The following is a 15,878-nucleotide window of genomic DNA, read 5'->3' as shown; positions in this document are numbered from 1 at the left end:
GAACACAGGATCAAAGATATGAAGTCAGGATCTAGCCTTGATGTTGTCACAAAGGAGTTGAGTGATCTTAGGCAAGGCATAACCTCCCTGGATCTGTTTGCCTCATCTGTAAAAGGAAGGGCTTGAGAGGAGTGCATGATTGCCATGGACCCTCTTTTGTAGTGCGGCTATGTTGAGATATGGCATGCCCTTGCTCCAAGGGGGGCAGTGTCTATATGCCCTATATCACTGAGGGCAGACATGTGACAATCACACTTCTACTCCCCACTCCCATGCCTGTAGCTTCCACTGGCAATATGGACCCTGTGTAGACTCGGTCTTAGAGTCCTTTTCATCCTTTTTGGCAGGGAGTATCCATGTAGCCACTATCAATTAATCGAGGCTTGTAAGGAAAATAAAAATCATTTGCCATCTATTGTGGGCTGAGCTGTGTCTTTCCGAAACTTCATGTTGAAGTTCCAATCCCTAGTACCTCAGAATGGGACTATATTTGGAGACAGGGTCTTTTGGAGGTAGTTAAATTAAACTGAGGTCTATAGGGTAGGCCCTAATTCAATATGACTGGTGTCCTCATAAGAAGAGGAAACTTGAACAGAACAATGTACAGAGGGAAGGTGATGGGAAGACACAGGAGAAGATGGTCATTTGCAAGCCAAGGAGAGAGACCTGGAACAGATCACTCCCTCATGGCCTTCAGAAGAGAGTCACCCTCCTGACACCCTGATCTTGGACTTCTAGTCTCCAGAACTATAAGAAAATGAATCTTTGTTGTTAAAGTCACCCCCTTAAGGGTATTTTGTTATGGCAGCCCTAGCAGACTCACACACCATCCTTGTCTACATGGAATCTGGCAGGAGAGAAGCAAACAAAAATACAAAATAATCAGAGCAGCTTATTTTGTCCACATTCCCATTGTAGAAGCCTGGCCTTGAAGACCTGGTGAGTTTGGGGTTTATTGTCAAGGAGCTAGAAGAGTAGAATGTGGAGAGCTATTCCCCTACTTCTGTGGGCTTGGATAAGCTTGGACTTCTCTGAACCTCATCTCCTCATCTGTAGAGGGAGATCTAGATTGAAGCAGATGTTTTCAAATTCCTTCACAAGCATCAAAATTCTTTATTCAAACAAAATTTAGGCAGACATTTAATAGGTAAAACCTAAATAAAAATGAAGCTGTTGTGATAGAGGTAGAAGTGTTGGGGAGGGGAGTGTCTCAGGCCTGTCTTCTCTCCTCTATTCCCTAGACTCTTAGCACAATTAGAATTACAAAGACCCCCATCCCAAGTCAGATATTCTGCAAATCTGAGAGTCTAACATCTGAGTCCATTGGACTGTGGGACCCTTGAGAGAGGAGCTGTCTCTTAATTAACTTAGGATAATGCCAGGTATACAGCAGGCACTCAATACATGTGAAAGGAAGGAAGGAGGAAGAAACAATTTGAAAACAAAGGAAAGAATAGCAGATGTTGCCACAGAATTCCAGATGTGGACTGAGCAGTTCTGCAGATACATCTTTAAGACATTCTATTTTGTTTGCTTAGAAGTCTGGAGTTCCCTAGCATCGGGCAGAGCCTGTTGGTTCTCGTAGAACTTCCTCGCCTTTTCTAGGAACAAAGGCCACAAACTGAAACTAAATCAGGCACTGGAGAAATAGGCGCAGATGGAAATGGACTAAAATCGCCCACAAAGCCAAGGGTTAAACCGTTATTTCAGACCAGTTGGGGTTTGACTGGCTGAGGGTTAGAAAAAGAAGCTGGGAGCCTGGAAGCCTGGGGCTGGGAGGTTGGTTTTCCTCTCAGCTTCTAGCTAAGGGTTTGGCATTTCACCTACTAGATGGCGCTGTCCTCTAAGGAAAGATGCAGGCTCTGCCCCGCCAGGGCTCAGTGCAGGAAACAGGAACAACTGAAGTTAAAAAGAATTGATGGGCAAGAGGTAGAGGAGATGGAACACAACCCTTCCCCTCCCTCCCCGCCCCCCTCCACCGCCGCAGCAACATCTCCTTTTGTGGTGGTTCTGGTTTTCTTTACAGTTCTTATTTTGCAGTGTGGGTGTTTCACACACAACATCTGAAAAGTCGCAGGGCCTTTTGCTCCTAACAAAAGTGAATAAGAAGTGTGTGTGTGTGTGTGTGTGTGTGTGTGTGTGTGTGTGTGTGTGTGTGTGTGTGTGTGTGTACGCGCGCGCGCACGCACGCGCGTGCATCGTTAGGAGGGCAGGGATGGTCACGGAGGTTCTGCCCCAAGGCTGCAACTTACAAATGACATGTCCCAGCCCTGGTCTTTGACCTTGACTTAAATGAGCTCAGTTGGAAAAAAAAACCAGTCCTTTCTTCATTCTGCTCACCAAGCTGGACCCCCCGGATTCCTGGTGGCTTTCTTTACTCTGAAGCCTTCTCACTCAGCTCCAATCTGCGGGGGCAAACTGCATGCGGGGACTGAGACTCCCTTTCCCCAGGCAATGTTAGTGTTAGACTGACAGGCTGGCTCCATCCGGGTCTGCATGTGAAATCAGGGCCGCAGCCTGCAACTACTCCCACTCTATCAGCAGCCAGAAGGAAGGAAAACAAAGATAAGGGGGGGATGGAAACCAGGAGGGGACCCACGAGGAGGCGGGGGAGGGCTGAGGAAAGACAGGAGATGAGGGAACAAAGACCCGAGGTGAAGGGTGAAGGCGGTGGGGAAAGGCAGGAGGGACAGGAGGGACCAGGTGTCCAGAAAGAAAGGAAGGGCCATATAGAGGAGCCGTGGTGGAGGAGAGAGGATGGAGGAACGGGGAAAGGGGAAGACAAGGAAGCTGGAGTGGAGCTTTCAAGTCTGGGCTAAAGCCGGGAAACTGCACAGGCAGGAGAAGGAGGCTGTGCCAGGCAAACAGGAAAACAGAGGGAGAGGAAGTCTAGTAATTAGAGAAAACCTGACCAAGGGCCTGAAAGGAGGGGGGAAACCACTGCGATGGGGACATTGCAGAAAACAAGGTAGGAGACAGTGGCAAGGAAGCTTTGAAGCAGGAGGGTGGAAGCAAGGGAGGCAGAGAGCAGAGCAGCGAGGACTTGCAACAAGAGAAAACACCGCACAAGTGAGAGTGAGGGAACAGGGAAGGAACCATTAAAAGAATGCTTACCTTATAGTCGTAAAAATTGGAATGTGTGTGTTTTGGCCTGCGGCCATTGTCTGGGAAACACAGCGTGGCTTTTAAGCAAACTGTGGAGTGGTTGGTCCACACGTTAGGAGCTTGCCGTGGTGTGCTGCTTGGAAAGGCATCTTCTCTGAGCGGCCCACTTGGCGGCTGGCAGCCTGCTGTTGGGGACATCAGATGGGACCTGCTGTCTGTACCCAGGGTCATTTCTGCTCGGTTTATGGTGCTTTAAGTTATCTTCCAGGGCAGCTGCTTCCCTCGGGGGGCTAAGAGTTGAGATGAGTATCACGCCAGGGACCTGCTTGCTGTCTCCTGAATCAGTGGTTCCTTTGAGGATGTTTCTTGGTGGGACCGGCTCTGGGAGGGCAAGAGGGGGAGACATGTTAAAGGCAATGCAGGATGAATGTTAAGGGAAGGGCCCCTGGAGTCTGACACCCAGAATTCGGCTCCTAGTTTTCCCGGTTTACTGTATAAACCAGCATATATGTTTTAGTCTCTCTGAGCCTCAGCTACTCATCTGTACAATTGAGCTCATAGTCACACCGATCTCATAGGGTTCTGATGACACCTGAAGGAGATGAACTGTGCAGTGGGCAGAGCGGCGAGCTCATATTAATGCTCACTGACTGCTAGCTGTTCTTCTTTGTATTATAATTCAAGACCAGATAATGTGCTGTGTGTGTGTGTGTGTGTGTGTGTGTGTTTTGGGGAATCAGTCCTCGAATGCAGAGTAAGGGCCTTAGATTTGAAGGTGTTTTAGCAAGGGAATGATTGTTTGTGAGGAAAGATCCAGCAGTGACATGTGTGCTGCTCTGGGGAGTAGGTGAGACCATTTTGGTGACCAGAGCATGCATGAGATAGTAAGAAACTGGACTAGGGATTGGGGGAGCTGAAAAAAATGTAAAGGGTATTTTGAGAGGCAGCCCAAACCTAAAAATCTTTATGATGGACAGGTGGTGGGAAAGGGACATTTTAAACATGACTCCAAGGTTTGTGGGCCTACAACAAGGTCAGGTCAGAGGGAGTTCTCAAGCTGAGAATGATTTATGTTTTTTTAAAAGATTGTAAAAAACAAAAATGAAAACAAAGAAGAACATGTGACCAAGACCATATGTGGTCTGCAAAGCCCAAAATATTTACTATCTGGCCCTTTATAGAGTTACCCCACCTCTGGCCTGCCTAGGGTATCAGAAGAAGACTCTGCTCCCAAATTGGGAAGCCTGGAGGGGTTTTAGACAGAGTGCAATATTCCCAGAAAATTAGAGCTTTGGGACTAAAGCATTGAAACCCACAAGAAATACTAGCTTTTGCTGTTATTGAGAACATAGAGGTCCAGAGATGGAAATGAACATGGCATATGCTGAAACAACAGTAAGATATGGTGGATTGGTTTGGTAAATAACAGTAAACAAATATCACTTGTAATTATTACCATCACTATTACAACTCTATTGCTGTCATTGAAACTTGGGGTCTGGTCTTGGGACCCCGGTGTTCTCCTTAAAGCATGAGGTTTGCTAAGCTTCCTTCCTTCCTTCCAAATTTTTTGTCTGTTTTGTCCAATATTGTCCAATATTTTGTCTATTTCCCCCTCCTTCCTCATTTCCCTTCCTCCCTTCCCTCTATGCGGAACATACTTAATTCTCTTTGACATTTCTGACAGCAGGGTCATTTCTTCCCTATCCTCTTTAAAAATCCCGATCATGTAAGAACTGGTTCTATTTTTCCCTTCCCCATTCCCAGTGATCTCTCTTCCTTTTGCAGCCCCTCCCCCTCCAGGCGCTTCCAACAAAAGAGTCAGGTCATTTTTCATGCGGTATCAGCCGAGTGTCAGCCTCCAAAGCGTTTGTCCTTGTTTCTCTGAGTGTCGGAAGTTCTCTGTCTTCCCACTAGGACTTTCTGAGAGCATGGAGAGGATCCCAGAATTTCTAATCCTTCTTGCTGCAACCGAGCCTCTTCCCACACTTTGTTTGAGAAAAAATGATTGGGGAAAAAAAAAAAAAAAACAGCGGAGGAGCAAGGCACGCAGCCCTGGCGGGCTCAGGCTGGGGTCTGTGCTGGTGGACAAGCTGAGCAGGGCCTGTTACTCACGGCTGCCTTGAGAGGCCAGTCAGGGGAGAAAGATTAGGGTCATCAAGATAAGGCAGAGAATATTCAAACTGGAAGCAAAAAGGGGCTGTTTTTCCAATAGTAAGTAATCAGGACACAGGAGGATGTAATTTGCAGATTAGGAAAGTGAACAAAGAACATAAAATTAACTTTATAGCAGAGAGGAGCACAGTCTGTTTGAAGAAATAAACCTCCATAAAGCATTATTGTTGATAAAATCAGACTGTTGATTTAAACTAAATAGGAAATATGACCAAATCAGGGAGAGGACGGGAGCTCAGGGGAAGTTCAAGTTGAAACTTTAGGCAGCGATGGAGGGCTGGGATGGAGGGGCCTGATGGGGTGTCCCAGCGCTGGAGGAGAGATGTAGGACCAAAGCAAGGATACCTGTGCTAAGGGCATCGATAAGAGGGATGTGCCTTACCAGGATGCCTAGGCCACCTTCACTTAGGGATTGTCTTTATTTGAAAAGTGGCATTGATTTCCAAGAATTGGTAAATAACAAATATGTTCTTGAGCACATGCAGTTCCTTCCTTCCTCCCTCCTGTTTTTAATTCTCAAATACCCACAAAAGCTCATCTAAAACACCAGCAACTCCCTGTTGGAACACTAGTAGTGACCTTCGTACCAAAGCAGAAGAGTCCCAAAGCAATGCCTTTGATCCTGAGGTGATTAAAACAGGGCTTCTGTCCCCTTTTATCAGAGACAAGCTGATGAGACTAGGATAACACTCCTGCAGTGGGTAGTGAGAAATCCAGCTCTGTGCTGGGAACTGCCCTTTATTTCCCCATGCCAAGACTTCTTGGCCCCACATTGCCTAGCATGGGAGACAGATTTATTGTTTTTGCTGTCTTTGACCTGCTGAGGCAGGACTCTTCCCAAGACAGGTTCAGAGAAGCATCCCTGTTTAGTAGTGTACTCAGAAGTCTCCATCCCTCCCCCCCAACTCCCCGGTCCATTTTTCTCCCTTTTCTATCTTGCTCTGAGCCCTGGAAACTGCATTTTGGAAACCCCTCATCTTCTGGCTTCTTGTAGAGTACAGCTTATGGGAGGCCCCAGTAAGACATGAGTAGGCTAGAAAAGATAGAGAGAGGGCAGAGCCTTATGGCCTAGATTCCCTCCCTGCCAGGCTGCAGGCTGCCAGTGCCTTTCTCTACCAAAGGTCAGAGTCAGTTCAGGGCACTGGCCTTGTCCATTCAGGCACAGGGGTATTCACGACCCCCTTATAGCTGCTACACTTGGATTGCTTCATCATCCTTTGTTGGCTTCCTTTAAATATGTCCTTGCATTTAACAGTTCCTTCATTAAGCTCTCTTCTAATGCCCCCATTTGAGTGTGCCATTCTTGTAGGCCTTGGAGGTTACAAGTAATGCAAGCTCCTACTTGGAAATCAGAAGGCCTGGGCTACTGCTGAGAACCTATTACAAGTTGGTCATGTGGCCTGAGCAAGTTGCTTCTACTTGTTGGCCTTAGTTTCTTCATCTGTGAAATGGAGATGATGGTGAGACCATCTTTCACTTACAGCATGCTATAATTCTGTTTCCACTAGGGGTGTAGTGGGCAGGGTTTGGAGGAAAATAAACATAATTTTGAATCCTGGTTTTTATACTTTCTAAATGTGTGGCCTTGGCCAAGTCTCTTGATCTCTTTGAATCTTGGTTCACATCTTCAGTAAGACATGGAAGGTAGCCCTTTCCTTGAAGTTGGGGGGGGGGTGCTCCCTTTGGCAGCACATATACTAAAATTGGAATGATACAGAAGAGATTAGCATGGGCCATGTGCTAAGATGATATGCAAATTGAGGGGGAGGATTAAATAATATTGCGTGTTTGAAAGCAGCTAGAACAGCTCTCATTACACGGGAGGCATTCAATCCATGTTAGAAGCTCTCACTTCTTTCCTAGCTTTCTTGAAGGGAAAATGCCTGGGCATGAGGGGAAAGAAGTTTGTTGGCTCTGGAGGTTTCCATTCTTTCCATATCTAATTCTGTTTATTTATATTTGCTTACATCTTAGCTCATAGACTCCAATTCATTAATTCCTTCCAATCTGTCTGTCCTTGAAGATTTTTCCCTGGAGCCATTCCTTCAAAAGGAGGGCAGGTCTGTGGTTAGCTGGAGGGAGGGAACCAGAAGGAGCAGGTGGCAGATACTTTGCCACTCAGCTACCCAGCCTTCTGACCAGGACAAGGATTTTTTTCATAGCTCAGAGTTCTCTGGGACAGCTGACACATACCAGGGACCTTACCTTTCTTCTTTATGCAGAAGTCACCATCATAAGCGAAGGATTGGGCCTCTAGTTTTTCATGGTAATCATTCATACCTAGATTTTAGGCCAAAAAGAGCTCTTGCTCAACCCAATCCATAGTCCTGTTCACCCCCAAACTTGCCATAAGTGATTTTGTAAAGACTTTTTAAAAAAGTATATGGAGGGGCGCCTGGGTGGCTCAGTCGTTGGGCATCTGCCTTCTGCTCAGGTCATGATCCCAGGGTCCTGGGATCGAGCCCTACATCGGGCTCCCTGCTCAGTGGGAAGACTGTTTCTCCCTCTCCAGCTCCCTCTGTTTGTGTTCCCTCTCTCGCTGTGTCTCTCTCTGTCAGATAAATAAGTAAAATCTTAAAAAAAAGAAAAAAGTATATGGAATGGGACTCTTGAAATTTTTGCTGGAAGTTTCAGGATTTAAGTGCATGATCTGACACAGATGGGTCTAGATGTGGACAAAGCTGTGAGTGAAAGAAACTTTATTAGTAGCTTCTTCCATTTACTCTCAGTGTCCTCTTTTTTCATTTTAGCATTTCAGTCTCCAAGTACTCAACATCTGTAACTGCCTGTAGTTGACCAGAGACCCCTTGCAGTCAATAGACCCCCATAATTCTATCCCTATTGAATATATAAACTGATCTGTCTTATGTCTGTCAGTACACACTGAATGCTCTCATATGTATGATAACTTGATCCGTTCTTCTACCTATCCATCCATTCATCCATCCACCTACCTTACCAGTCAATTGGCAAATACTGGTTGGAGATGCACAAAATATGATGGTAGACTTTCTTTAATAATTTTAAGAAGTGTGAGTCACAGTTCCAGACTTAAGAAATTTAGAGTGTATTGCAGGCCTACAACAAGTAAAAAAGATAAAAAGTTCTCTCATAATACTAGTGCAAGCAAGGGCTAAGTGTCCAAGAGTGATAATAGACATTGTTGAGACTCAAAGAAGCAGCACAATGGGGCAGAGTAATAAGGACTGACTTTAGAGAAGTTATGGGAATAAAGCCAGGCCTTGAAGGATGAGTAGAGTTTATGTGAATAGAAAGAAAGGCTAAAGCTACCAGAGAAGACAGGGGAAATGGGAAAATTTAGGAGATAGAATTCTAAAAGTAGACCTGTTTGGCTGTAGTAGAGCATTTGAGGAAGTACCTGTGGTAAGATTGGAAATGTTGGTTGAGACTGATTTCTGGAAAAGAGGCTGGAATGTGAAGCTGGGGAGCATAAGCATTTCCTACAGGTAATAAAGAGCTCCAAAACATTTTTCTAGCCAGGAAGAGGCATCTAGTAGAAGTCTGCAGATTGACTTTGAGCATGGAGTGTTCGCATTATCTATTGACTCACTGATTCACTGATTTCAGGCAACACGAGTTTAATGAGCTCTCCTAAATGCTTAATTCAATGATCTTAGCTGGACACTAGTTATGTCCTAGTTCCTTCAGAAATCAGAGTCCTTGCTTTGGGGAGAGCTCTTAATTCATCATGACCAAATAGTTAACCCAGAGAGAAAGAATACAAATAACCACTACAGTTAATTTCTTTTAAAAAAAAAATATTTTTATTGTAAAATTAAAAACAGACACAGAAAACCAAACCAAACAAATGTGTGGCTTAGTGAATTATTATACAGTGAACACCATTATAACTACCACCAAAATCAAGAAATAGATTTCTATTTCTAATAGATATAGCCAGCCCTATATCCCCTCCGCATGCCTCATCCTAACACAATCCCTTTCTACCTCCTGAAGGTCACCATCGTGACCTTTATAATAACCACTTCTTTGCATTTATTTATGGTTTTATCACTCAACTGTGCACCCCTAAACCCCATAGTTTAGTCTTTCCCATATACTTTTTAACTTGATATGCTTTTTAGGTCTCTTTTAATCTGTGGTTTCCTCCCTCCACCTCTTTCTTTTCTTTATCTGGTGACAAATTTGGGTCTTTTAGCCCGTCAAGTTTCCTATAGTCAGATCTGCTGACTGCTCAGTCATGGTACAGTTCAATGTGTTCCTCTGTCTTCTGAATTTCCTACAGATTGGGAGCTGAATCTAGAGGCTTGACCTGACACAGGTCTGATTCCTTTAACAAGGTTAAGGTGGTGTTATGTCTTGTGTCGGGCTTATGTTTTTCTTAAATATTAGTTGAAGCAGATGCTCAGTGTCTACATCCATTAATTCATTGGGATTTGAAAAATAGTATTATTTTAATTCTATATTTCCTTTTAATTATCACCTGGGATAATTTTATCAAGAGACACTTCCCCTCATCTATTATTTTGTTACCCAGTACTACAATTCACATAGAATAGGTGGGATAAGGTTTGATTATTTCCTTTTTATACCTAGTTTCCAAGATGACAATTGGATCATTGTTTCCTCAGAAGGTGGCCAATTATTATTTTTTAAATATATGTCATAAACTCTCGAATTTATTTATATTTATATTTGATGAGTTTCAATCGATCATAAAGCTCAGATCTTTGGCCTGTGGAAAACTCTTCAAGGTGCTTCCTGAGTTCTTCTGACATGACCCTAGTAGTTTTTGACAGTTTCCTTCTAACTGCATGTCAAGATGTACCGAACTCATCATAAACATTTCCTGTCTCAGACCTGGAATTAGCCATTTCTCCAAGAAACCCTAGTTTATTTCAATGGGATATGTCATTTGAAGATCAAATCTGAATGCTATTCGGTTGACTTTTGTTTTTAAGTCCTTTTAATGGAAAGAACCGGAATAAACAAATACCCCATGTGTTCATACTGATATTTCTAATTCAAATTCATATTTACAGAGTGTTTACTTAACATCTTCTATTATCGAAGTAGTTCCTTTCTTTCACCAGAAAATTCTTTAAGGCATGGGGGATGGTAGAATTAGAATATCCCATAATTAGCATTTGCTTTTTTTGTACTTTACATATACAACTTTCTCAGAATAGTAATACTCATACTATGACTGACATTATTGTTACTGAAAGCAGATAAATTTTTTTTTTTGCATATGCTGATCATCTCCCCATTTTTTTTTAGAATTGTAGTATATTTGCACTTTGAATCATATACTGGAGTCTCTACCTTTTAACCCTCATTTATTCTTTTATCTACAAGTAACTATATATCTAATATTCACCAGCAATACCTGTCTGAAGCTTGTTCTTTAGTAGACTCCTTAGAAAGGGCTCATGGGAATAATATTCTCTGAGTCTTAACACGTTATTAGCAGTTTGTGAATTCCTGGATAAAAAATCCTTAGTTCACATTTTCTCTCCTTGAATATCTTAAATACATACTCTAATTTCTTCTGGCAAAAAGCTTTGCTGTCAAAAAAAAAAAAAGCTGAGGATAATTTAATTTGATTTCCCTTGTAAGTTATATGCTCCATTTTGCCTAGAATCTAATTTTTTCTGCTTTTCTTTTAATTACAATATTTTTTTTCTGGAATATGTCTTGGTTTTGGTCATTCTGGGTCAATATTCTTAGGAACATGGTGTGTTTTTTCAACATATATTTCAAATCATTTTTTATATTAGGAAAACTTTATTGTATGACAGTTTTTGGCATTTTCTTTGTTCTCTTACGATTTTTCTGTTCCCTTTGTTACTTTTTCAGGGTCTCCTTATAGTTGTATATTGGATCCTCTTTGCCTATCTTCCAGTTAACTCTTTTTAATGTAAATTCCAATTGTTTGGATTTCATCATAATTCATAAGAGGTCTGGGGAAATGGGCTTATTTTTAAACTGATTTATGATTTGGGGGTAATGACTGACCATGGCCTTTTATATTATTTTCTTTGTATTTGGGGGGGGGGTGGCATTGGAGAATCTGAGCTGTAATCCCCAATGAACAGTGTGTATTTCCAGTAGAATAGTGGGCCAGTAGAAAAGACAGTTTGATGTCCTGAGACTTTCATTGTCACTCAGATCATATGGTCTAAAGATCTGAGATTGGTACTGGAGGTGAAACCTCCGACTTTTATGGAATTAGAAATCCTTTTTTTGCTTTTTCTAATAAAGCCCATTAGGGACAGAAAACTTCACTTTCTTCAAGCATATAAATTTAAGGAGATTTCATTTATTTGTTTCACTATAGTACCTAAAATAGCAATGATGAGAATGGCTCTTGAGGCAGGGGGAATACTATGAGCAAATGCATGGAAGCCAGTCTGAGCAAAAATGGTTTATGGCTTATTAGGATAATTTTTAATGGAGAAGGGAATAAAATAATTACCTTCAACATCCTGTGTTCTGTGTGGTTCAAAGAAAAATCACTCATTATAAAGTGTGAAGTTGCTGACCTACATGACCTGGACTTTTGTTTCTGAATTACAAATTTAGTGGTTTAAACAATACAGATTTATTCTCTTATAGTTCTGGAGGTCAGAAGTCCAAAATGGGTTAAGATCAAGTGTTGGCAGGGTTCCTTCTGAGGCTAGGGGAGGAATTTGCTTCCTTGCCCTTTTTAGCTTTAGGTGGCCCTCAGTATTTCTTTGCTTGTCGCCCTTTCTTTCCATCATCAAACTGTACCACTCCAATCTCTGCCTCATCACATCGCTTTCTCTCTGCAGCCAAATCTTCCTTTGCATTCTTCTTATAAGGACACTTATGATTACATATAGGGTCCACCTAGATAATCCAGGATATTCTCCCTATCTCATAATCCTTCACTTAATCACATCTGCAAAGTCCCTTTTGTCATATAAGGTAAGATTCATAGGTTTTGGGGATTAGGACATGGATATATTTGGTCAGCCACTATTTACCCTAGCATATACATAATCTTTTCATACCAAAGAATCACTAATAACAGAGGGAAGTAAATTCATTTCCATGTTGGTGACTGGGTTGAAATTCAAAACAGTTTCCTGGAAGCCTGCGGTTTCTTTGAAGACTAACATTTTACCTTAAAGGTGTTTGAATTTTGTAGGGTACTCTATATGTATGCTAGCTTCCTAATAAGAAGAATAATCTCCCTAGCCTAATTTCCTGCAACAAAAGAAAAACTGGTCTGGGTAGATGGACCATGATTGTTCCATGGCTGTACAGACTCTGGAATACTGCATTACACCCTGGTAGTAACTGTATTTTATTTGGATAACATGACATGACATCACAGGAAAGAGTGCAAATTAAAAGGTGTCATTAGCCTCCACTACAACTGACTCAGGTCTAGGTTGATAATCTGGAGGGAGAGGATCCCCAATAGATTCTGATTTTCTCTTGCTCAGAATCCCCAATCATGCCTGAGTCCCATGAGTGAGGCAGGAAGTCTCAGTGGGGTGTGAGGTAAAGATGTTAAGTCGCACTTGCTCTTCAATTAAAAAGTGAGTCCCAGGAGGTCATGGATACCATCTACTCTACAGTGCTGGGGCAAGAGCTGATTCTCATGGAATGCCCGTCTGTGGATTGAGACTCAGATTGGACCTTCCTTGTTTTCCTGACCCAGGGTCCATGGATGATCTTTCCTTCCTGTCACAGGTCTTATCATGCACAGAGTCAGCACTCTAGGCCCGATTTTTCTACTAATGAAAGAGGGAGGAGCCTTTTTTTTTTTTCTGTCCTGCAGCTCTTTGCATGATAGGCCATGCGTAGTTATTATGCACGCTTTCTCTGAATCCTTCCTCTCCTTCTACCCCCAACCCCTTCTGCTCTGTAACTGCTCAGGGTCCCAGGACAGTTGAAATTGGACCAGCTGGGGTGCTATTTTTAACTTCTTCACACATCACAGCTGAGACCTTGGCCACACACAGTTACATCCACCCACTATTTCTTCCTCTCTGAGGATGCAGACAGAAACCAATGCCTGGGCCTAGAGTGGAGGGGGCATGGGAGGCAGGAGGCCTAGTTGTTCTCTCTCAACCTCCTGGTCCAGCCAGCTCTGCTTACTGCAGTGTGTAGTGTGGCAGTACGGCAATTCATAAAATGTGACATTCATGTGTGTGGCACACTGCTGTGAGCCTGTTTTATTCCGTGATAAAGACTACATCTGTCAGGCTATATCGGCTCATGTTGGGGTCAGGAAGAGAATTATATTGCCCAGAATTGCTCTCTCCTTTCCTCTTGCTAGAGGCAGACTTCTCCTCCCTTCCTCCAGAGCCGGCTGAGAAGTCCTCTCTCAGGGGAGGGAGGGAGTGTGAAGAAATCTATCTATCTACCCACTGGGTGGATATCCCAGTATCAGGAAAAGGATGGTTCAACTTCAAATTATTTCTCTCTTTAAGGGACTTGCCCTAGAATGTCAGAGAATCTCTGTGACCTATTAAAAACTGATACATTATATCTATATGTCTCTACACACACACACATATATACACCCACATACTATATATGATACAATATATATTATATATTACAATATTACACATATATGTGTATAATACATGTATATGAAGAATTTTTTTTTTTTAACTGATTTTAGTTTGAAACTTTGCACCAGGCATTTTTGTTTCAGTTAATCACGTTTCTATTGCAGCCTGGGGACTTTTTAAAACATTTCTAGAACCCTCTATCTTGCTCCCAAAGGCTTAAGCATTATTTGATAATTAGCCTTCACAATTATGTTATACGTTTTGGAGAGGAGTGTGGGCTGGGGGGAGGGTGGGAGGACGAAAGTTGTGTGTGTTAGTTAATGTGGGAGGAATGAGGGTTATTATCTGGGGATTGGGGGAGTGCTTATGCGAGAAAGAAGTTCACTCTGTCAAAATTGTGTTGGTTGCCAGTTCTCTGTGAAATACTCCCTTAGACGAAGGGCGGGGTGGGGGGAACACTGGACACTTTCTCGCCTTTCCTAATTACAATGATGCCAGAAAACAGGATCCACATAGAGGCCAGCTACATGCCACTTAAAAAGAAATATGCTTCATTACATTTCCTCTCCATTTGCTGGAACTCACAATGGGAACGCGAGGAAGGAAGAAGACTTGTTGAAATTCTGGGCGTAGCATTTTGGTACTCACCCGACTGTTAACTTGGTATCACAGTAAAGTACTCACTGCTAAAATGACAGTTCTTCTCTCTTTCTTTCCGCCTTGTGTTCATATTCCTTCTGCCTCTCCAAGTCCACACATTCACATTAGCAAAATGCGCTGCCCTGTACTCTTGAAGTCTATTCCTTTGGTTCATAATTCTCTTTGACCCTCTAAAAGAAACCATCACAATTTCCTATTCAAAGAGGTATATTTGCTCTTTGTTTTCGTTTTATGAAAATTATTGTATTCTCTTCTTTTTTAAGGGGAAAATTTTGTTTTTGTTGATTGGCTCAGATTTCAACAAGGTTGGGTATGTGGCTGATTTTGAAAGTGAGAGAGAAAATGAGAGAAGGGCCTGTGTGTTGCACTATATATTGTGTGTGTGTATGTACACAGAGGGCCTGAGCGTTCTTAGGCAAGAATTGCCCTCAGGCAAAATATTAAAGTAAATGAAGTTGTGGCTAGGGACCACTTTTTTCTTCAGCACTTTTATTCCAAATCCAAGATGTTAGGGGACCATAGTACTTAACCCAAGCTACACTGGAATTCCAGGCAGTACCAGACAACGGGAAAAGCTTTCTTATTTGCTTGTTTGTCTGCAATTTATTATTATTATTATTATTATTATTATTATTTGGTTGGGAGGAAGGGTGAGAGAAATTACTGAATTTGTGTTCTTCTAGAATCACATCACTTATAGTGCTGCTTAAGGCTAGTCATGCTAAAAGGTTTTCTCTTGGACAGGGCAAGAAGCCTGCTGAAGAGCAGGGTTTCCCAGTTTAAAGACATAGGAGATATGACTGTGATGGAGATGAGTGAAACCAGTTGAATGTTAGATAACTGCGAGTGAAGGGAACTGTGCACACAGGGGACCACACCACCCAACCCCAGCCATTGCTGTTGGGCAGGAGTGTGACCCTAATGTTGGCAGACCATTGATTTTTTCTGGATTATTGTGTGAAGTTTCATGGTTTAAAAATGCTGATCACTCTTCAAATTAAGGGGGAAAAACACTCTACTAGCCAAATAAAACACATTAGATGTTTGGATGTCTCTGCCACAGAAGAAAGAGGGTTGAGTGCCTTATGGCCCATTAACATGCCACATGACCTTGGAAAGGTCTGCTTACTCCTTTATGAACCAAATGAATTGGGGTAGATGAGCTCCACAAATTTTTCTTCCTTGGACCCTTTAGGATTTTTTGACTCCTGAGCTCTGTGTTCAAACTTTTAAGATCTCTTCATCTCCTAGTATTTCATGAAGAGCTGGGTGGATGCCCAAAAGAAGAAAAGAGGAGAAGAAACATGTAGATGAGGGTCAGTCAGTCAGCAAGTATTTACTGAGTAAATTGGAGATTGCCTGCTCACATGCCACTACATGCTTTTGCAGAAAAGCCTTCCT

At 42.5% G+C, this 15,878-nt stretch overlaps 1 non-coding gene across 1 annotated transcript; it reads left to right on the top strand.

Moving 5' to 3' along the window:
- Window positions 1-6,953: 6,953 nt before the first annotated feature.
- LOC113930036 lies at window positions 6,954-7,061 on the top strand. Its single transcript, XR_003522415.1, has one exon. It is a non-coding gene; the product is annotated as a U6 spliceosomal RNA (small nuclear RNA).
- Window positions 7,062-15,878: the final 8,817 nt, after the last annotated feature.

This window comes from Zalophus californianus, chromosome 5, assembly GCF_009762305.2.
Source record: "Zalophus californianus isolate mZalCal1 chromosome 5, mZalCal1.pri.v2, whole genome shotgun sequence".
Taxonomy (NCBI): Eukaryota; Metazoa; Chordata; class Mammalia; order Carnivora; family Otariidae; genus Zalophus; species Zalophus californianus.
This window is presented reverse-complemented; position numbering and strand designations above follow the sequence as displayed.